The sequence below is a fragment of the Schistocerca piceifrons genome, chromosome 4 (assembly GCF_021461385.2).
Source record: "Schistocerca piceifrons isolate TAMUIC-IGC-003096 chromosome 4, iqSchPice1.1, whole genome shotgun sequence".
NCBI classification, from domain to species: domain Eukaryota; kingdom Metazoa; phylum Arthropoda; class Insecta; order Orthoptera; family Acrididae; genus Schistocerca; species Schistocerca piceifrons.
This window is the reverse complement of record NC_060141.1, coordinates 631,682,409-631,705,636: the sequence shown is the minus strand read 5'-3', so window position 1 is coordinate 631,705,636 and position 23,228 is coordinate 631,682,409. Positions and strand designations below refer to the sequence as shown.

General features: G+C 42.7%; 1 protein-coding gene across 1 annotated transcript in view; it reads right to left on the bottom strand.

Annotated features, from left to right (window-relative positions):
* Nucleotides 1-4,187, bottom strand: part of LOC124796240 (vitamin K-dependent protein C-like) — a 149,774-nt gene extending 145,587 nt beyond the window's left edge. Inside the window, exon 1 of the mRNA XM_047260330.1 lies at nt 4,140-4,187. The gene's annotated coding sequence lies outside the window, so the exon portion shown is untranslated. The remainder of the gene's footprint in view (nt 1-4,139) is intronic.
* Nucleotides 4,188-23,228: the final 19,041 nt, after the last annotated feature.

Below are 23,228 nucleotides of genomic sequence, written 5' to 3'. Positions count from 1 at the left end.
TGTCGTCCATGAAGACGATTGCCTCGCCAATATGCTGCCGATATGGTTGCACTACCGGTCGAAGGATGGCATTCAAGTATTGTAACAGCCGTTACGGCGCCTTCCATGACCACCAGCGGCGTAAGTCGGCCCCACATAATGCCACCCCAAAACATCAGGGAACCTCCACCTTGCTGCACTCCCTGGACAGAGTGTTTAAGGCGTTCAGCCCGACCGGGTTGCCTCCAGACCCGTCTCCGATGATTGTCTGGTTGAAGGCATATGCGACACTCATCGGTGATGAGAACGTGATGCCAATCCTGAGTGATCCATTCGGCATGTTGGGCCCATCTGTACCGCCACGCATGGTGTCGTGGATGCAAAGATGGACCTCGCCATGGACGTCTGGAGTGAAGTTGCGCATCATGCAGCCTATTGCACACAGTTTGAGTCGTAACACGACGTCCTGTGGTTCCACGAAAAGCATTATTCAACATGGTGGCGTTGCTGTCAGGGTTCCTCCGAGCTATAATTCGTAGGCAACGGTCATCCACTGAAGCCCTTGGGCGGCCTGAGCGAGGCATGTCATTGATAGTTGCTGTCTCTCGGTAACTCCTCCGTGTCCAAACATCACTTCTGTTCACTCCGAGACGCCTGGACACTTCCCTTGTTGAGAGCCCTTCCTGGCACAAAGTAATGCGGACGCAATCGAGCCGCGGTATTGACCGTCTAGGCATGGTTGAACTACACACAACACGAGCCGTGTACCTCCTTCCTGGTGGAATGTCTGAAACTGATCGACTGTCGGATCCCCTCCGTCGAATAGGCGCTGCTCATGGATGGGTTTTTACATCTTTGGGCGGTTTTAGTGACATCTTTGAACACAGCGACTGTGTCTGTGATACAGTATCCACAGTCAACATCTATCTTCAGTTCTGGGAACCGGGATGATGCAAAACATTTTTCGATGTGTGTAGTTTCTTCTAAATGCAAGTTCAGAGTAGCGCTTTCCCTGATTTTTCTACATGGGAAATAAATTTCATTGCTGTAGTGTTGGATCCATAAGAAACTGGATGGCCTTTAACTTTGTAGCACGATTTAGAAGAGAGGAGATTATTGTAAGCAAAGTGAACTTGGCTTCCAGGCTTTCTATCTGGCTTCATTTCACTCGTCTGCTTTTCAGTTGAGCTACCAACTTCTTCAGGTAGCTTCTGTCTTGGCTTCACTAAGCCTGATCTTTCCTCCACAGAAAAATCCGTAGTGACCTGCACAGCAGTAGCCATTGATACTAACCGATATCTACGGCAGCGTAATTCTGAGGATCTCAAAACCTAAGAAGTTTCTTATGCTATAGTTACGTCTCGGAGTGAAGGTTTCGAATAATACCAGCAAATTGTTGCAGATATTTAGGACTCCCAGCAAGCTTTCAGATAGATTCATAATCATATAGTAAGTGATACGTTAAGGTTTTTATATATCAATAAAGTCTTCAACTATATGGGCAGGCCAAAGAAGGATACTGTGTAATGTTACGCAAAGCTAACATGTTAACGATCATTACATGAGCGTTTTTTTCTATTGTACAGTTCGAAACTGTAGTGAACCTTAAGCACTGATTGAAAGTTAATCTGTTACAACTGCATCTTCTGAAAATTCGTGATGTTTATTCAAAAATTTCAACCGTAATATGTGGCCCTTCTCTACTGGACAACAGGTTAGGAAAAGTGTGCGTTTAAACCTAAGAGTCTATTTGGTTCTAGATCAGCTAGGAAGCATTCTAAGCATCAGCTAGGAAACATTCTAAGCATCACTGGGCAGTGGAAAATCGTTATGGTGTTTTTGTTCCACATGAGTTCGTAATCATTTAATAGGAAAAGAGAGGACCGAGTTTTGAAACTTCGAATGTAGGTCACATCCATTCGAATACCCTGTTCGGATAAGTATAATGATGATATAAGACAATATGGACAGTAAATTAATAAAGCCATGATACCGCGAACATGAAGTTCTTCTGTGTAAGAACTGTATGTGGAATGTTTGTTATATTTGAACTGAATATTGCTGATATGTGTGGAATTTTCACCAGACTGGACTGATAGGAGATATCGAGAGTGCACACAGTCTCCCAGGTGTGAATACGTCGTGGACGAGTATCACATAAATGAAGGTCGAAATGGATTGGTAGATTCTCGAAGAATATTGTGGAATATTTTACGGAAATGCTGTAGATTTATACGGTTTGTAGAATTTTCCAGAAGCATTTACAATAGAGCACTCTCTACTTCAAAATGAATCATTGATTCTTCACAGACCTGATTTTCAGTAATGATTATTTTTCTTAAAAAAAGTGAGAGTCTCTCCTCCCATCAAATAATGCTGCGTACGAATCATGAAAATGTAACTGTATCACTTGCAAGTGATACAGAGGGTTGTCATATTTCCCTCGCCCTGCCTATCAAAGAATCGTTCGTATTAAGTACAGTGACACTTCCTGCCATGTAATTAAGAGTGACTTCCTGACCATGCATCTATTACTGGATTTAAAATACTATAGAATCTACAGCTCAGTTAGCGAAAATTCCATTTTAATGAAATGCCTGCGCTGATGATGGAAACATATTCTCTTCAGCTCTCATGAGGTACAATGCCTCAGCTTGCCAGAATGTTTTCCAGCAGGATGGAACTGCGCAATGAAGATACTTTTAAGCACTATTGTGTAAGCTGAAGGAGTACAAAACGGTTTGCAGCGAGGCTAACGAAGCTAACAAAGTGTCAATAAACTAAACTTGATGAAAATTGGTGGGTGGGTAAAGGGAGCAAAATAATGCAATGCATATTTCACTTTTAAGGGCTAAACAACAAGCCAAGAGGTAATTTGGCACATTAGCTTTCGAGGGAACATCTTCGAAACGAAGATACATAAAAAATGTTTCTCACATAAAAGTTTCTATGTAATTAACGTTCTTGAAAACGGTTTAACTGAATTTTGTAATAGTTTTAAATTTGGAAACTACCTCACTATCCTTAATTTTGAAAAATAAATAATTCTGTTACAACATAAATTAAAGAAGTTTTCAAGCTACATACATCCATGCGTAATAAAGCTGCTTTCTGAAATACCATTAAAAAAAAAAAAAAAAAAAAAAGCTGTACACAATGCACTGATAGAGTGTAATTCATGATTAGTCCATTTCTTTGTTTTACTTCTATTTGTTGTAGGTTTCAAATTGTTTTTCTACATTTTACATTCATTTTTGTCTTACTTTTCAGTTTAATGTTGCACATAGGTGTACTTTGTTAACTGAAAATAATAAGTGACCCATTATTATGACACAAATCGTTGGAATAATGATATCTGTAAATAATTGCTTAAAACAAAATGTCACAATTCATAACTCATGCACAAATTAGTTACAGTTATAAGGCCTTCAGTGGTATGTCACGTACAAATAAGTACAAATGTTTTGTTTTTCATCCTATGCTGAACATACCAGATTGGCGGGAACCGAGAGCTGGTACCAATTACAACAGTAAATTTCACAAGTGTTTAGTAATCTAGGATTAAATAGAAATGTTCTTCAGAGCCAAGCGAGAGAATGGGAGGTAAGCTGCGCCTCCACCTTCGCGCCTGCTCCCCTCCCCCCCCCCCCCCCCCCCCAAAAAAAAAAAAGAAAAACGCAAACCGAGTTGCATCCTGCCCAGCCAAATAACAGGTGCATCGATATAGTATCCATTTGAGGAAAGCTAGAACATTTTGTGGATACTGGCTAGTATATAATGCACATAGAGGCATTTTCATGAAATCAACCAGCTCACAACTTGGGAACGTTCATGTGGAGAGAGGCGCTCGTTTGCTGTTTATTATTTGCACATTCGCTCTGATGTTTGGAGTTAGAGTTATGATGAACTGTAAAATGTCGTGAGGCTCTGGCCATAGATATTACTGTGTGTTAACTTTTGCAAGGTAGGCGAAATGAGTTTACGAGAGTCAGTGTTAGGCTGGGTCAGTTGTTTGATATTGACTTTGGACTGAGAGGCTTGGAGTGGCCGCAGTTTGCCCACTGCCGCACACGAGTGTCAATAAGCTCCTGCGTTTACGGCGCGGCAGTGCAGTGTTGGAGTGTTGACGCAAGGCGCGAGTGTTGGCAGTCCTGGATTACCTGTTGGGTCGCGCGAGTCGCCGCAAGCAGCAGCGGCAGCAGCAGCGGTGCCAGCGCCATGACTGCCCCTAGCGGTCGCGCGAGGCGGCTTATATAGCTTGCAACTGGAGCAGCGCGGCCCGCGCCCGGATGCGACGCCGCTACCGGCTGGACGGCTGACAACCCGCGCCGCCATCACGCACGTACCGCCCAACAAGTTATCAAATTCGCTTGAAGAACTCCGCCACCTTGCCAAAGTTTTCTTCAACAACCTTCTGACTGTTTTAATGTGACCTGCCTGTGCTACCCTTTTCAGCTAATAGTAGCACAACGTCCTCATCATTTGTTGGATTCGAGGCATATTTAGAAAGTAAATGTATTAGACTTTGATACTTTTTAGAAACCGTGTATTAAAAATGTTGTGTCTAGGCAAGACAGCCCAGACACAATGGGAGGAAGCCGCGAGGCACGCGCTTAAACTCACGCAGGCTGGCGTGAGGTCTGAAACAGGATACGTAATGAATGCTATAAAGAAAAGTACGTAGCTGGTGGAATACTTAACTTTAATCCACAATTGGTGAACATTGGTCTTGTTGATACAGGATTATCATCTCAATATAACTTGGTGATGGCGCCTTGCTAGGTCGTAGCAATTGACTTAGCTGAAGGCTATGCTAACTATCGTCTCGGCAATTGAGAGCGTATTTGTCAGTAATCCATCTCAGGCAAAGTCGGCTGTACAACTGGGGCGAGTGCCAGTACGTCTCTCTATACCAGCCGTGTGGTGGCGCTCGGTCTGCTATCACTGACAGTGTCGACACGCGGGTCCGGCGTATACTAATGGACCGCGTCCGATTTAAAGGCTACCACCTAGCAAGTGTGGTATCTGGCGGTGACACCACAAAAAAATTACAGAGTATTGTTGATACACTTGTTGACTGTTGGCCGGCTGGTGTGGCCGAGCGGTTCTAGGCGCTTCAGTCTGGAACCGCGCGACCGTGACGGTCGCAGGTTCGAATCCTGCCTCGGGCATGGATGTGTGTAATGTCCTTAGGTTAGTTTGGTTTAAGTAGTTCTAAGTTCTAGGGGACTGATGAGCTCTCCCATAGTGCTCAGAGTCATTTGAACCACTTTTTGTTGACTGTTTTCCACATTATCGCTGTCCCGTTAAATGCATGTGATGAACCATGGCACAAGTTTCTTTAGGCCCTCCTCGAAGAAATCGCCCGCCAGCTCCTTCCCCCACTTCATAACGTTTTTTTGTGTCTGCTCGGCGTTAAAAATTTAAGTCCACAAGTGAGCCTTCAGAGAGGTGAAAGATGATAATCTGAAGACGCCAGGTCAAAGAAATACGGGAGGAGGGGGGGGGGGGGTAGTTCAAAACATCCCATCCAAATGTGTCCTAGAGCAGCTTCGTCTCTAAAGCTGTGCGAGGAGGGGCGTTGCCGTGAAACAAGCACATTCCTCTCGTCAGAATTCCCCTCCTGTTGTTTTGATTGCTCTTTTTGAGATTTTTTTTAGGATCTCACTATATCGTTGTGCGGTCTCAAAACACTTAGGCTGTGATTTTTTTTTGTCCGAAATTGTGGTGTCGAATTTTTTGGCTGATGGGGAATTGGTGTGACGCCACTGTAGGGTCTGTCTTTTCACCCACCTTTCATCTCCAGACACAACAGAAAACCCTCACCGCCAAATTCAAATCGCTCAAGAAACTCGGGGGCGCTATTGACCAGATTTTTCTTCTGCTGCTCTGTCAGCTGTTTTGGGGCCCATCTTGCACATCGCTTCCAGTATCTCAGCGTTTCTGTGAGTGTTTCGCTTGAGAGAGTTCTGGAGAGTTGTGGAAACATCGCAGACATTTCATCCACTGTCAATAGGCGGTCTTCACGAATAGTTTCCTCGACAGTTTGCACTAACTCATCACCCAGAATGGGAGGTTCTAATGGGATACCTTTTTTTTATAAAAGTAGCCGATACCAGGATTAATCGAATCTGGTATAGATGAATTTTCTCGGCTGTTTCACTGAATAATTTCATTTGATTTTGTATACGATGTATTATATTTCAGGCCAAAATATATAAAAAGAAATTAATTTGTCACGGTTGATATGTACTAACGGTTAAAATTATTCTTCTTTTAGAAATATTTGCAATTAGAAATTCTGGCATATTTAAAATTCATATTATTAATTTCACAATATAACGGTAATTATTAAATTTATTTCTGGATTCCTATATAAAACGATTATATATCTTGGTGATGATTCGTTTTTCGTCTAGAAAGTTTGTAAATTCTTTTGCTTTGTAAGCTCTTCGGAATATTGTAAGTAACGCAGAATGTAAGTAGTAGTGGTCATGCTTTCTGATGGAAACGCATGTGTTTTTTTATTTAATTTTGTCTACAACAATGTAATTGATGGTTGTATGAAAATGGAGATTGTGAAGTCAGTGCGATGTAGAAGAATGGGATAAAATTGTGGTGTCACCGCCAGACACCACACTTGCTAGGTGGTAGCCTTTAAATCGGCCGCGGTCCATTAGTATACGTCGGAGCCGCGTGTCGTCACTGTCAGTGATAGCAGACCGAGCGCCACCACACGGCAGGTCTAGAGAGACGTACTGGCACTCGCCCCAGTTGTACAGCCGACTTTGCTAGCGAAGCTACACTGACCGATACGCTCTCATTTGCCGAGACGGTAGTTAGCATAGCCTTCAGCTACATTTGCTACGACCTAGCAAGGCGCCGTATTCAATTGATAATTAATATCATGTGAAGCATGTATCATCAAGAGCAATGTTCTACAATTGTGGATTAAAGTTAAGTATTATATCAGCTACTTACTTTATTTGCTACTATTAATTCCTTTAACTGTTCCAGACCTCGCGCCAGTCAGCGTGTAATTAAACGCGTGCATTTCGGCCTCCTCTAGAAACACAGTGTTGGCTCTTCTGCCAACACTACAAAAATAAAAGAAAATCGTAGCAACGGGTAGTATTTCACCAGTTATTTAGTCATCTGGAACCCAGTAAGTTAAAATTTCAGCCGCAAGTATGTACCACTAGACGCAAGTCTTGGGGCCAACAACAAGAAGAGAAAACGAAGATAAGTAAAAAGTTTTTCTTTTATACAGCTTACGCCTCTCGAAGCTTTTGAAAATAATGAAGAGACTAAGAGAAATTTAATGATGACGTGTGGGAGGGTAAAATTACAAGGTGTTCCAGTCCTCTATTCGTCATGAACGTTTATTCTGGCTCCACTAAACTCTCTGGACCACTTAAACACACTCTTTCTGTTCATAATACCTTATCAGTAAACCGTTTTGATTCGCGAAAAAACTTCTGTAGGCGTTATTCCTTCCACGAGTAGGAAGCGGACCACAGCAAGCGGCTCGCACTTGGCGGGATTTCTTTCCGATATGTTTCACGCGACTGGACACTACGACGTTAGTTTACGCTCAACAGTGTTCCTACGAGACTTGCTCTGGTCAGGGTATCCCCCCTCCCCCCCTCCCTCTACCATTCAGTATTATAGACCCTCAAAAAACGAAAAAAAATAAAAAATAAAGCAAGAAAAAACCCCCGTTATGGTCACAGTACACTTACTTTTGGAACATCTCATATATATTCTAGTGTCTGTCTTTCCCTATAGTTTCTGCCGTACTGGCTTCCTCTAGAATCATGGAGATTATTCCCTGATGTTTCAACACATGTCCTGACATAATGTTTAAACATATGCGTACCAAACGAAGACAGGAGAATAACAAAACTGGTACACAACAAGTTGACAGCCAAGAAACTAACCATTAATCTTGCTAGAACTCATGTTATACAGTTCCAAACAAATAGAAAAGACTTTTAGCAACCAAAAGTAGAGGTCAATGTACACACACTGGATGACGCATCATGTTTGAAGTTCCTGGACATCCAAGACATGTCTACAAATTCATACTTTGCAATTTTTTTCTTTGTAATTTTAGAAGATCCCAATGATTTTTGATATGCTAATTTCAGAAATGCTAAGAGTTTCCGTCTATCGTGTAAGGTCTTTTTCACAATTCATAAGAAACGCATTTACGAAAACTTTATTAAAAACCATCATAAAATAAGGCACTCCTAACATTAGAATGAAGCATTACGTTTTTTCGGAACTAATACAAAGGGCTAAATCATAAAGTCTCTTCTTTCTCTCCTCAAACCCCCGTGGCGTTTTTTCTGTTCACTGACCGAAGACTCTCCTTGCACAGCATCCAACAGCAGTCAGCTATCAAGCTGACATCCCATCAGTCTCGGTACCCCTATTCCATTCGTTTAATGTCCTGATGGAAACTTTCTCCATGTTCCTCACTCATAGCACCCAGATTTTTCTACACAATATGATGATGTTTGGTTTGCGGGGCGCTCAACTGTGCGGTCATCAGCGCCCATACAAAGCCCTAATTTTTACGCAGTCCAATTTTTTTCACAGTCCTATCTAGCCACTGTCACGAATGATGATGAGGAGGATGAAACGCTGTGGACAACACAAACACCCAGTCCCCGAGCAGAGAATATCCCCAACATGGTCGAGTATCGAACCCGGGACTCCGTGATCCAGAGCCAGCAACGCTAGCCACTAGACCACGAGCTGCGGACTTCTACAGAATAGCTGATGCGGGAGTCCAGGAGACGCAGCTTCGAGCTCATTGACGCATCCGATAGAGATACTTTGAAGTTATCCGGCATGTTTTTTACTGCACTCTTACAATCAAGGTTTTTGTAACCGCCGAGAAACTTATTGACAACTTGTTTGAAGGATATTCAACATTCTAGATTTAATTCGCTTTGTCTTCAAATGTTTCGCCATTAGTATCCGAACTTCTATCGAAATGGTGCAAATGGCTCTGAGCACTATGGGACTTAACTTCTAAGGTCATCAGTCACCTAGAACTACTTAAACCTAACTAATCTAAGGACATCACACACATCCATGCCCGAGGCAGGATTCAAACCTGCGACCGTAGCGATCACGCGGTTCCACACTGTAGCGCCTAGAACCGCTCGGCTTCTGACAGCCGTGGTACAGTCATGCTCAAAAGTATCCGAACGGCCTGAATTGCATTTCGCCTGATTCGCATGCAACCCACATAACGCAGCTGTCTAGCAGGTCCTCTAATCGCTCCTCATTACAGTCGTTTGACTATTGAAAATGGTTCCAACAAGTCACCACTAGAAAATACTGCTCTGTATCGCAATAACTCAAGATGTAAAGTTATACCACGATACTGAAAATATCAGGGAACACCTTATCGCAGGTAACACCCCCTTAAGGCTTGTAAGCTCACATTTACTACAATAAATGACATACCTGAAATGCTACCACTCTCATTATTGCGACAGGTAGGTTATGCACGTCGGAAATTCGTCGTATTCATGATTTCCTCTTCAAAGTAACATAACGTACTTATTATTTAACGCAAAACGACATTGAAAATTTAAGTTATTTACCAGCAGCTAATTGAGAATGTGTATGAAATTCAAATGACACGATGAACCGTCTCGTTCTGCATATGGATTCAAACCCAGGTCATGCAGACTAAACAAAGATTTCGTGACTGATGGAAACTAACAGTCATTCCTGACTATGCATACGGAGAGTGATATACCTCGATTTTAGACAGTTTCGTTTGGCAAGTATCAGCTTTAAATTACATAACGTAAAGATTTTTAACGGACGGGAATCCCTACCCAGCATCCATTGTCCCTGTTAACGAACTACGAAAGATGTTAAATATTGCTTCTTAACAAGTAACTTACTTGAAATGCCTTGAGGTAAGGCTTTGTTTTGAACAGGGATTCGAACCCAGAACCTACTCAGATTGTTATCGAAGCACAATCAACTGTGCATATCGGATTTTCTCGGTAGTAGCTAGATGTTTTGACTGAAATGACGAGAAGAAACATTAATTTTTTCCTTCCCAAGACTCCAACCGACACCTATCGCTGTTATAATCTAGAGAAAACGAACGTTAAATATGGGTTTGTTACACAAGGCAGCGACATGTGAGCATGTTTGAACTAGAAATAATATGACGAAGAGTTCAGTGCTGACTGGGAATCGAACCCCACACACATCGTTGTTGACTACACACAAAGAGACGACAGCTACAGAATTTTTCTCCACCAGCATCCTTGAACTTACAGTGATCTCCCAAATAGTTCTGTGTCTCACTGGGAGTCAAAAACGTCAGATATAGTTAGCGTTGACAACGAATGAAAATGCATTAAAAATCAAAATTATTATCCACCAGCAGATAGGTGCTCTCATGCTAGACCTTGACAATACATAATGAAAACTTTAGTACTGGGCCAGGATTCGAACCCATTCACGCGCAATATGTGGAGATGTTGAAGAATCTGTAGGCCGGCCGCGGTGGCCGTGCGGTTCTAGGCGCTTCAGTCGAGAATTGCGGGACTGCTACGGTCGCAGGTTCGAATCCTGCATCTGGCATGGATGTGTGAGGTGTCCTTAGGTTGGTTAGGTTTAAGTAGTTTTAAGTTCTAGGGGACTGATGACCTAAGATGTTGAGTCCCATAGTGCTCAGAGCCATTTTTTGAAGAATCTGTAGTTTTGAACAAACAACAAATTGTAGTCGAGCTGCATTGTCACAAAGGGATCAAATTCCGCGTTAAGGGTGGTCTGAGTTGCATTCCCAGTTCAGAACCAATTTTGTCGACATACAGAAGCTCAAATAGAAGATGGAATAAGCGTCCTGTGACCCTACATAGCGTTTGTTTCGTCACTAGAAGAAAATAACTAGTATATTAAAGGTTACTGTTAATAGGGTTTCTACATGTCGCCACACCTGACTTTATTGTGGTTCAACCTAACGTCTACTTGGTAGAGAAGGAATATCATGATTAATGTGAATTTCAGATCACAATGCCATTACAACTTTTTCACTTGGCGTAGCCAGAAGAGAATAGAATCTGTCACTCCATATAAAAAATTGTAAGCAGAAGTTAGAATCGAACCCAGAGCATAAGTATACTAATCTATTAGCAATCAAACAGACCACCGAATCCTCTGCTCAGATCGTCACACTGGAGCGGAATTCTGCAAGAGAGGCTCCCTGTAGTGGTTTGCAGCATGCTTAGTACTTTCATTTACTTGGTTGACTGAATTGCCATGAACTAGCTGCCACAGCTACCCAGTGCATACATTCGACACTGTTTTTTAATCACCGAAATAAAACCACGTAACTGCCATTACACAGAACGGCCTACAGTGTAGGATGCAGAAATTTAAATAGGAAGTGTACCTTTCCTCTTGAGCTACTCTATTGCGCTATCAGTTTGTTGAAAATGTCATGCAATGCAAAAGAAAAACTATAACTGTCTGTCTCTCAGAAGTCTAGATCCGGCCATATGCTTTATCTCACATTACTGTGGAATGCGGGTTTCCTGGAGAAATTGTTGTTGACTTCTGGAGCGGCTGCAGCTACATGTCAGCTGGTAGCGTAATGGTAAATGTTGCGCACCGTAGATGAGATGTCGCGAGTTCGAATACATTCCCTGCTACGTTTTTTAAAACGCAGTTCTCCTGACTGCTGAAGTTATCGATCTAATAGAACTCTGAACATAATTCCTTTCACTTCTCAACCCAAAATAGTCGCATGTGGGAAAAGGGCTAACTTCTGCGACATTTTGTTCTTCTCTGGTTTAATAGATGGCCAGGCAGCAGATGCATCTCAAAACTTTTGTATTATGTATGGGGAGAGCGCATCTTGCCAAAATGTCAGAAAAGAATTTTCTACATTAGCTGTCGAGTGGTAGTGGCATTTTATTCTTCTTCGAACCTTGTTTGACAGCTTTAACTCAGAACAAGTTTTCTACATGCATGTTATCAATAAACTGCATGTGCATTGTGAGACTGTTATAAAGAACATCAGAGAATTCGCATATATCGTTGATGATTAATTTCTCTCTCATGTTTACTATTGTTTTAACAACACTGAAAGAAACCTTACCAAAATTGTGCACTGTACTATAAAAAATGAAATAAAACTACCCATGATAACTTTATGACGAAAGTCTCTTTTAATAAAACTGAGTATCTGCACACTAGTGTGCCTGTATTGGCACGAATTTCTAAAACACTTATCACTTAGATTTCGATTGAGTCTGTGCTTAATTGGTATGCTGTATCATACTCAAGAGGTATGCATTTGATAATCAAAGTTATGTATTCCTAGAAAACCAAAATTTGCTTGTCAGCAGCGGTAAGAGGCTTTACCTGTAGTGCAGCGTTGTAAGTTTTTCACCATTGCACTATGAGCGGAAAGTATTATCTTGCGACTTCCTTATCGATGTTTGGTCTCACTGCTTGTAACTCTGTCACAGAAGGCATAAAAACGTTGCTGTCAGCGAGACTAAAACCGCGAACCATAACAAAAGCTTCTTCATAAATCAGTACGTAACCACAGAGCTAGGGAAGAGGTATGTATTTTGGTTTCCTCTTACGACGCCCGTATTGGCTAGAACTCGTAAAGAGCTATTTCAAGGACGAGATTAGTTGCGATTTCCATGTGCAACGACTTTCCTGGGCTGAAAATCCTAAATTTACAATCATCTGTTACACTTCAAGCGATAATAACTCAGATTATTCAATGGAAATGACAGAAAAAATCAAGTGAACTTTGAGGCTTAATTCCGTGCACACCAGGAAGTAACTAGACGATCAGAGAGTTGCCAAACATACCTTGCCATGTTGCCAAACCTCAGTTACGGTACCAGCAGGAAGAAGACGAACCAATGTAACGCTACTCCGGGCTCGAAAGTGACCATAGCTGGTGTCTCAAAGACGCAGCTGCTATGGCCTGGAATACGTAATGCGTCTGATTCGCATTTCTGTAACAAGGTTTAGGGACTGGAGCTTAGTTACTAACAATACTCAGAACTGACTGCAAACTAAGCATCATAAATGAGTAGCTGTCATAGTTGTTTTTATGTTTATTTCATAAGTGTACTCAAAACTAAGAAACTCATTCATGGACGTTTTCGTGCCTCACCAATAGTCGAGCACAACAAACAAATAATAAAAAAAAGAATATGTGTGTGTGTGTATGTGTGTGTGTGCGTGTGTGTGTATGTGAGAGAGAGAGAGAGAGAGAGACAGAGATAGAGTGAGAGAGAGAGAGAGAGAGAGAGATAAAAATAAAAAAGAATGAGAGAGAGAATAAAAAAGTTGTTGTAAAGAAATTGATGATGGTATGTAAAGAAATCTTTCATTAAAATGACACATTCCACATCGTTACAGAATATAGTAGTCATGATCTTTGGAACAAGTATTAATCTAATCTAATCGATATCATATTGCTAGCTAGCGATGAAGAGTCATGAATTACCGAAATTTTCGCCAATATCAGTAACCAAATCTAAACTTGAAAATAAAAGATGACAGTCTTTGTAATAAACCAGGTCTCCTATCAATACCCTGTCATCCCTGTTAACTAACCACGAAAGATGTCTGATATACTCGTACCTCCATTCAGAATTAACAGTGTTTGCCTACATTTATAGATGAATCGCTTGATGTGAAGTTTTGTGTTGAGATACGAACCCAACACGTATTCGGATTGTTAACTGAGTAATATCAAATGTTACTGATCGGTTTTTCTTACCAGCTGCTACGTGTTTGAATCTAAAATAAGAATACAAATATTTGTGCCCGAGCGACAATCGAACCGCAACCCTACCGCCCTTCTTTATCATACACGAATATAGCTTAAGTATCTATTGATTACTCACCAACAGTAAGATGTGTGCGTGTTTGACGACATCTATTGTGATTGTTAGCAACACATGAACAAATATGAAAAATGCACGTTAGTTTTCACTATCAGGCCGGTGTGCACGTGATAGGGCATGAAATTATGAAAATTTTTGTACTGGATCAGGATTCGGACCCAAATACTTACCTTTGGAGGAGACCTAGAGAAGACTGCAGTCTTGGGAAAAGGATCGAAATGATTGAACTATACTGTTCCGAGAGATTGAGATCCTTGAAAGTGGAGATACGAATTCGAATCAAAGTCCAGCACCATATTTTTCATCGACTCTAGTTCAATCAAGTACAAGTAAAATAAGAGCAAATGGCTACCGGTTCATCAAATAAATAAAAATTTGCTCATGTAAGTAAGTTCACTGGTGACAGTATATCTGTTTACCATGACTTTCGCCTATGTCATTTCCCTATGTAAACGAGCTCTGCCCTGTTGGCAACGAAGGAACATGATGTTTAATGCGGATTCTGGATTATAACGTATTTCTCTCGAGGTTTCCAGAGGTAAAGTAAATACGTTTGCGCCTGTTAAAAGTAAATGTCTGAACCCATGCATTGCATCTGTGTTAGTTCATTCCACCAGACCATTGTGGCCACATTTCCCAGCCCCATGATTGTGCTGTAATGGATGATGTGCTTATCTTACAATATTAGTCACGGTGGAAAAAATGAGAGTCTATTAAATGTCAGCAGAAAGGAAAGACTCTTCAAGGCAGCATAGCCTCGATGTGAAGCCATTTTGAAAATTTCACTAATTCAACAAATTTCTTAGTTCGAGAGAATCCACTGTGAAGTGTGAAGTTACCAGATAATTCGACTAGTACCGTCTTTATTATTATCATTTGCTTCATACCGCTGCTATAACACATGTGCTTGAAGATCATTTAATGCCTTTTGGTCATTACAGAAGTAGTTGCCCAAGAACAGGTTCTTTCCCTGTCTACGGAATCCTTTTCATGTTAATATCAAACATAAGCAATTACTCGTAGATTACATTCAAACTAAAGTAATTAATGAAGACGTTGTTTGATAACAAAAACGCGCTGCCTTTCTTCATTTACTATCACCTAGAAATGGCTGTCGAATACTGCCAAACCAAAAGCCAAGGGATCTTACTGCCTTCCGATATACGTCACTGTCAGTTCTTCCATATAATTTGGTCGATGTGACCTGTTTCAAGTTGTGTATGACAGAGAATGTTTTAGAAAATCGATTGTTTTCCTTTGCAATAAACAGAAAGATTTGCATTCTAAGCTATCCAAGTCCAAATTTTCGCAGTACTAGTTCAAATTTAATATTCGCTTCTATAATGTAGGAAAGTATTTCCCAGTTGCAAAACCGGCATCCGACTCATTGACCTTACACTTAGTCGCTGACCATAAGGTCTAACTCAGAGTGACACTAGTTTAAGTAACTTAATGTAGCGAAGACTGTCTGCCAGTGCTCTTTCTCACAGGAAAATAAGTAATTCACTCACTGGGCTCCATAAGTACACTGCAACAGTAATTTCTGTGTGTATGCAACGCATACGGGTTATAAAATTTAGTGGTGCTCTCTCTTCTGTATACAATATGCCTGACCTAAACGGGCCCTTTATCATTACAGGCCCTGGGCAGAGCAACATCATACTGACAACAGTAATGTGCTTATACTGACAACCTCACTGTTCGTTTTACCTGATTTTGTAATCATTTAAATAAAACAACATGAGCTTCCAGTGGGACACATTTCGTCCTCCTTTTCCTTATGTGAAATTTGTCAGTAAGCTTTTTTGTCTTCCAGCCAGCGAAATTCGGCAGAGTACGGCCGGTAAACGAGTCATAAACCACGATTTAGTGGCGTTAAGACAATTTTTTTAAACATAGACGTAGCTGAAGGAATTTAGTTTCTTCTTAAATCGTCTTATGTAGCAACGTTCACAGACATTTCAAATAGGAAAAGCTCTTTATCCGGGTACGAAGGTTGTGTCTGGTTGATATTTTCGTCTAACACTGCGTAAGTATTTTGTCTCAGTATCACAAGTAGTGTTCGTGTAGCTGTGGGAATCATTGGTTGAAAACGAGTTTAACACCAACAGGCACAGTACTGATAAATATTCAAAATGATTATAGCCTAAGTCTGAGATCATCCAGAAACTGAGGCATATTTATAATATTGAAGCTAGACTATGTATCCTTGACTTCCTTGAGTGGTCACTGAACGGGGTTTACACACACGTATACAATACTATGAATACTTCGAACGCCGTAGTTAACGTTGCTATCATAAACTAATTTTGTTTTTTTAATTCTTCTGGGTCTTCGGCGTGCAATACGTGTTGTAAGACTTACACCAAAAAAATTGACCGCCGAGTCGTTCACGTAAGGTGGACAATACAGTCGTGCTCCCCTCAACTTAAACCTAACCAACCTAAGGACACTACACACATCCATGCCCGATGCAGGATTCGAACCTGCGACCGTAGCAGTCCCGCAGTTCTCGACTGAAGCGCCTAGAACCGCACGGCCACCGCGGCCGGCCTACAGATTCTTCAACATCTCCACATATTGCGCGTGAATGGGTTCGAATCCTGGCCCAGTACTAAAGTTTTCATTATGTATTATCAAGAGTGTGCTCCCTGCCGCCGTTGGATAAGCAGCTGCAGCAGCAAGTCGTATACTCCTAGCTCACTCATTTGTTACATAGTTTAATTCTTAATTTCTTTGCGTGTTTTTGGTACTTGCATTGTGTAATTCATAAATTTCGGGCGTATTATAGTATTTGAGAGTTGTAGCATCGCGTTTTAGTACCTGAATAGTGTAAATTCGCGTAGTCGTTTGTCTACTGTTTTGTTTTGAACGGCCAGTGTCGGTTGGTCGCAGTTAGTGTGCTCCCTGCCGCCGTTGGATAAGCAGCTGCAGCAGCAAGTCGTATACTCCTAGCTCACTCATTTGTTACATAGTTTAATTCTTAATTTCTTTGCGTGTTTTTGGTACTTGCATTGTTTAATTCATAAATTTCGAGTGTATTATAGTATTTGGGAGTTGTAGCATCGCGTTTTAGTACCTGAATAGTGTAAATTCGCGTAGTCGTTTGTCTATTGTTTTGTTTTGAACGGCCAGTGTCGGTTGGTCGCAGTCAGTGTGCTCCCTGCCGCCGTTGGATAAGCAGCTGAGCAGCAAGTCGTATACTCCTAGCTCACTCATTTGTTACATAGTTTAATTCTTAATTTCTTTGCGTGTTTTTGGCTCTTGCATTGTTTAATTCATAAATTTCGGGCGTATTATAGTATTTGAGAGTGTAGCATCGTGTTTTAGTACCTGAATAGTGTAATTTCGCTTAGTCTCCTTCCGCCGCCGAGCAGTGTCAGCAGTGCGCAAGTAGCAGCATTACTGCATTTACTAGGCAATCTTGTATTTTAATAACCGTTTAAATTTTGTCGATTTGTTTGCGCTCTCTGTAGATTAGTTCAGACGTTCTTAGCAAAACAGTTTTTAGCATGGATAGGGACTGCAACTGCTGTGTTCGGATGCAGGCTGAGTTGGCATCCCTTCGCTCCCAGCTTCAGGCAGTGTTGGCTTCGGTCACACAGCTTGAGGCTGTTGCCAATGGGCATCACTGTGGGGGTCGGGATGGGGGTTTGTTGGGGACGGCCAGCTCGTCCCACGCATCCCCTGATCGGACTACGACTGTGGTTGCCCGGGATACTGCCCGCATTGAGGCTGATCCCTCACCTGTGGTAGAGTGGGAGGTCGTTTCAAGGTGTGGCAGGGGGCGAAATACATTCCGGAGGGCTGAACGGAAAGCCTCTCCAGTTTGTCTGACGAACCGGTTTCAGGCTCTGTCTCAGGCTGATACTGATCTTCGGCCTGACATGGCTGCTTGTCCTGTTCCAGAGGTTGCCCCTCAGTCTGCAAGATCCGGGCAGTCGCAGAGGGTGGGCTTACTGGTAGTTGGGAGCTCCAACGTCAGGCGCGTAATGGGGCCCCTTAGGGAAATGGCAGCAAGAGAGGGGAAGAAAACCAATGTGCACTCCGTGTGCATACCGGGGGGAGTCATTCCAGATGTGGAAAGGGTCCTTCCGGATGCCATGAAGGGTACAGGGTGCACCCATCTGCAGGTGGTCGCTCATGTCGGCACCAATGATGTGTGTCGCTATGGATCGGAGGAAATCCTCTCTGGCTTCCGGCGGCTATCTGATTTGGTGAAGACTGCCAGTCTCGCTAGCGGGATGAAAGCAGAGCTCACCATCTGCAGCATCGTCGACAGGACTGACTGCGGACCTTTGGTACAGAGCCGAGTGGAGGGTCTGAATCAGAGCTGAGACGGTTCTGCGACCGTGTGGGCTGCATATTCCTCGACTTGTGCCATAGGGTGATGGGGTTTCGGGTTCCGCTGAATAGGTCAGGAGTCCACTACACGCAACAAGCGGCTACACGGGTAGCAGGGGTTGTGTGGCGTGGGCTGGGCGGTTTTTTAGGTTAGATGGCCTTGGGCAAGTACAGAAAGGGCAACAGCCTCAACGGGTGCGGGGCAAAGTCAGGACATGCGGGGACCAAGCAGCAATCGGTATTGTAATTGTCAACTGTCGAAGCTGCGTTGGTAAAGTACCGGAACTTCAAGCGCTGATAGAAAGCACCGAAGCTGAAATCGTTATAGGTACAGAAAGCTGGCTTAAGCCAGAGATAAATTCTGCCGAAATTTTTACAAAGGTACAGACGGTGTTTAGAAAGGATAGATTGCATGCAACCGGTGGTGGAGTGTTCATCGCTGTTAGTAGTAGTTTATCCTGTAGTGAAGTAGAAGTGGATAGTTCCTGTGAATTATTATGGGTGGAGGTTACACTAAACAACCGAACTAGGTTAATAATTGGCTCCTTTTACCGACCTCCCGACTCAGCAGCATTAGTGGCAGAACAACTGAGAGAAAATTTGGAATACATTTCACATAAATTTTCTCAGCATGTTATAGTCTTAGGTGGAGATTTCAATTTACCAGATATAGACTGGGACACTCAGATGTTTAGGACGGGTGGTAGGGACAGAGCATCGAGTGACATTATACTGAGTGCACTATCCGAAAATTACCTCGAGCAATTAAACAGAGAACCGACTCGTGGAGATAACATATTGGACCTACTGATAACAAACAGACCCGAACTTTTCGAATCTGTATGTACAGAACAGGGAATCAGTGATCATAAGGCCGTTGCAGCATCCCTGAATATGGAAGTTAATAGGAATATAAAAAAAGGGAGGAAGGTTTATCTGTTTAGCAAGAGTAATAGAAGGCAGATTTCAGACTACCTAACAGATCAAAACGAAAATTTCTGTTCCGACACTGACAATGTTGAGTGTTTATGGAAAAAGTTCAAGGCAATCGTAAAATGCGTTTTAGACAGGTACGTGCCGAGTAAAACTGTGAGGGACGGAAAAAACCCACCGTGGTACAACAACAAAGTTAGGAAACTACTACGAAAGCAAAGAGAGCTCCACTCCAAGTTTAAACGCAGCCAAAACCTCTCAGACAAACTGAAGCTAAACGATGTCAAAGTTAGCGTAAGGAGGGCTATGCGTGAAGCGTTCATTGAATTCGAAAGTAAAATTCTATGTACCGACTTGACAGAAAATCCTAGGAAGTTCTGGTCTTACGTTAAATCAGTAAGTGGCTCGAAACAGCATATCCAGACACTACGGGATGATGATGGCATTGAAACAGAGGATGACACGCGTAAAGCTGAAATACTAAACACCTTTTTCCAAAGCTGTTTCACAGAGGAAGACCGCACTGCAGTTCCTTCTCTAAATCCTCGCACAAACGAAAAAATGGCTGACATCGAAATAAGTGTCCAAGGAATAGAAAAGCAGCTGGAATCACTCAATAGAGGAAAGTCCACTGGACCTGACGGGATACCAATTCGATTCTACACAGAGTACGCGAAAGAACTTGCCCCCCTTCTAACAGCCGTGTACCGCAAGTCTCTAGAGGAACGGAGGGTTCCAAATGATTGGAAAAGAGCACAGATAGTCCCAGTCTTCAAGAAGGGTCGTCGAGCAGATGCGCAAAACTATAGACCTATATCTCTTACGTCGATCTCTTGTAGAATTTTAGAACATGTTTTTTGCTCGCGTATCATGTCATTTCTGGAAACCCAGAATTTACTATGTAGGAATCAACATGGATTCCGGAAACAGCGATCGTGTGAGACCCAACTCGCCTTATTTGTTCATGAGACCCAGAAAATATTAGATACAGGCTCCCAGGTAGATGCTATTTTTCTTGACTTCCGGAAGGCGTTCGATACAGTTCCGCACTGTCGCCTGATAAACAAAGTAAGAGCCTACGGAATATCAGACCAGCTGTGTGGCTGGATTGAAGAGTTTTTAGCAAACAGAACACAGCATGTTGTTATCAATGGAGAGACGTCTACAGACGTTAAAGTAACCTCTGGCGTGCCACAGGGGAGTGTTATGGGACCATTGCTTTTCACAATATATATAAATGACTTAGTAGACAGTGTCGGAAGTTCCATGCGGCTTTTCGCGGATGATGCTGTAGTATACAGAGAAGTTGCTGCATTAGAAAATTGTAGCGAAATACAGGAAGATCTGCAGCGGATAGGCACTTGGTGCAGGGAGTGGCAACTGACCCTTAACATAGACAAATATAATGTATTGCGAATACATAGAAAGAAGGATCCTTTATTGTATGATTATATGATAGCGGAACAAACACTGGTAGCAGTTACTTCTGTAAAATATCTGGGAGTATGCGTACGGAACGATTTGAAGTGGAATGATCATATAAAACTAATTGTTGGTAAGGCGGGTACCAGGTTGAGATTCATTGGGAGAGTGCTTAGAAAATGTAGTCCATCAACAAAGGAGGTGGCTTACAAAACACTCGTTCGACCTATACTTGAGTATTGCTCATCAGTGTGCGATCCGTACCAGGTCGGGTTAACGGAGGAAATAGAGAAGACCCAAAGAAGAGCGGCGCGTTTCGTCACTGGGTTATTTGGTAACCGTGATAGCGTTACGGAGATGTTTAATAAACTCAAGTGGCAGACTCTGCAAGAGAGGCGCTCTGCATCGCGGTGTAGCTTGCTCGCCAGGTTTCGAGAGGGTGCGTTTGTGGATGAGGTATCGAATATATTGCTTCCCCCTACTTATACTTCCCGAGGAGATCACGAATGTAAAATTAGAGAGATTAGAGCGCGCACGGAGGCTTTCAGACAGTCGTTCTTCCCGCGAACCATACGCGACTGGAACAGGAAAGGGAGGTAATGACAGTGGCACGTAAAGTGCCCTCCGCCACACACCGTTGGGTGGCTTGCCGAGTATCAATGTAGATGTAGATGTAGATGAATGTCTAGCATGAGAGCACCTATCTGCTGGTGGATAATAATTTTGATTTTAATGCATTTTCATTCGTTGTCAACACTAACTATATCTGACGTTTTTGACTCCCAGTGAGACACAGAACTATTTGCGAAATCACTGTAAGTTCAAGGATGCTGGTGGAGAAAAATTCTGTAGCTGTCGTCTCTTTGTGTGTAGTCAACAACGATGTGTGTGGGGTTCGATTCCCAGTCAGCACTGAACTCTTCGTCATATTATTTCTAGTTCAAACATGCTCACATGTCGCTGCCTTGTGTAACAACCCATATTTAACGTTCGTTTTCTCTAGATTATAACAGCGATAGGTGTCGGTTGGAGTCCTGGGAAGGAAAAAATTAATGTTTCTTATCGTCATTTCAGTCAAAACATCTAGCTACTACCGAGAAAATCCGATATGCACAGTTGATTGTGCTTCGATAACAATCTGAGTAGGTTCTGGGTTCGAATCCCTGTTCAACACAAAGCCTTACCTCAAGGCATTTCAAGTAAGTTACTTGTTATGAAACAATATTTAACATCTTTCGTAGTTCGTTAACAGGGACAATGGATGCTGGGTAGGGATTCCCGTCCGTTAAAAATCTTTACGTTATGTAATTTAAAGTTGATACTTGCCAAACGAAACTGTCTAAAATCGAGGTATATCACTCTCCGTATGCATAGTCAGGAATGATTGTTAGTTTCCATCAGTCTTTGTTTAGTCTGCATGACCTGGGTTTGAATCCATATGCAGAACGAGACGGTTCGTCGTGTCATTTGAAGTTCATACACATTCTCAATTAGCTGCTGGTAAATAACTTAAATTTTCAATGTCGTTTTGCGTTAAATAATAAGTACGTTATGTTACTTTGAAGAGGAAATCATGAATACGACGAATTTCCGACGGGCATAACCTATCTGTCGCAATAATGAGAGTGGTAGCATTTCAGGTATGTCATTTATTGTAGTAAATGTGAGCTTACAAGCCTTAAGGGGGTCTTATCTGTGATAAGGTGTTCCCTGATATTTTTAGTATCGTGGTATAACTTTACATCTTGAGTTATTGCGATACAGAGCAGTGTTTTCTAGTGGTGACTTGTTGGAACCATTTTCAATAGTCAAACGACTGTACTGAGGAGTGATTAGAGGACCTGCTAGACAGCTGCGTTATGTGGGTTGCATGCGAATCAGACGAAGTGCAATTCAGGTCGTTCGGATAATTTTGAGCATGACTGTACATTATTTCTCCCATTCTTGAACGTGTCACGTGCTTTTAGTATAACTTAAATAAATTGTGTCATAATACCAAGTTTTACGAGAAATGGAGACAGAAGCTTTTTGGGCCCATCTTTGAGTCTAAAACTACTTTTTTTCCCTCCATTGTTTAGTATTCTAACTGAACAAATTACACGACTCTCCCATTTGACCTGCCGTGTGGTGGCGCTCGATCTGCTATCACTGACAGTGGCGACACGCGGGTCCGACGTATACTAAGGGACCGCGGCCGATTTAAAGGCTACCACCATGTCGGAGGACAGCTGGTCACGGGAAGCGATCGGCGGCGCGTGACCCAGGGAGGCGCTTGGCGGCTGCAGCGAAGCGTCCACTGCGGGCGTCGCCGGCGGGAGAACAGGCGGCGGCGGCGGCGGCGGCGGCGCGTCGCCATGGGGCAAAATGGAAGGCAGCGTCGGTAACACCTAGGGATGAGGCGAGCCAGTAGATGGGTCCCCAGGGCGCTGACCGGACGGCACCGTCGCTGAAAGCAGACGGGGAGCGGCAGAACCCGTGCGACGACAGAGGCGCAGCTGATTGAGATGCACCTCACCAGAGGCCCCCAAAACCAGATACATACCGCGGCCGAGGCAGCGAAGAATGCGCCCTGCGAGCCAACGCCGTGAACCTCGATAGTTGCGATAGTATACAACGTCGCCTGGA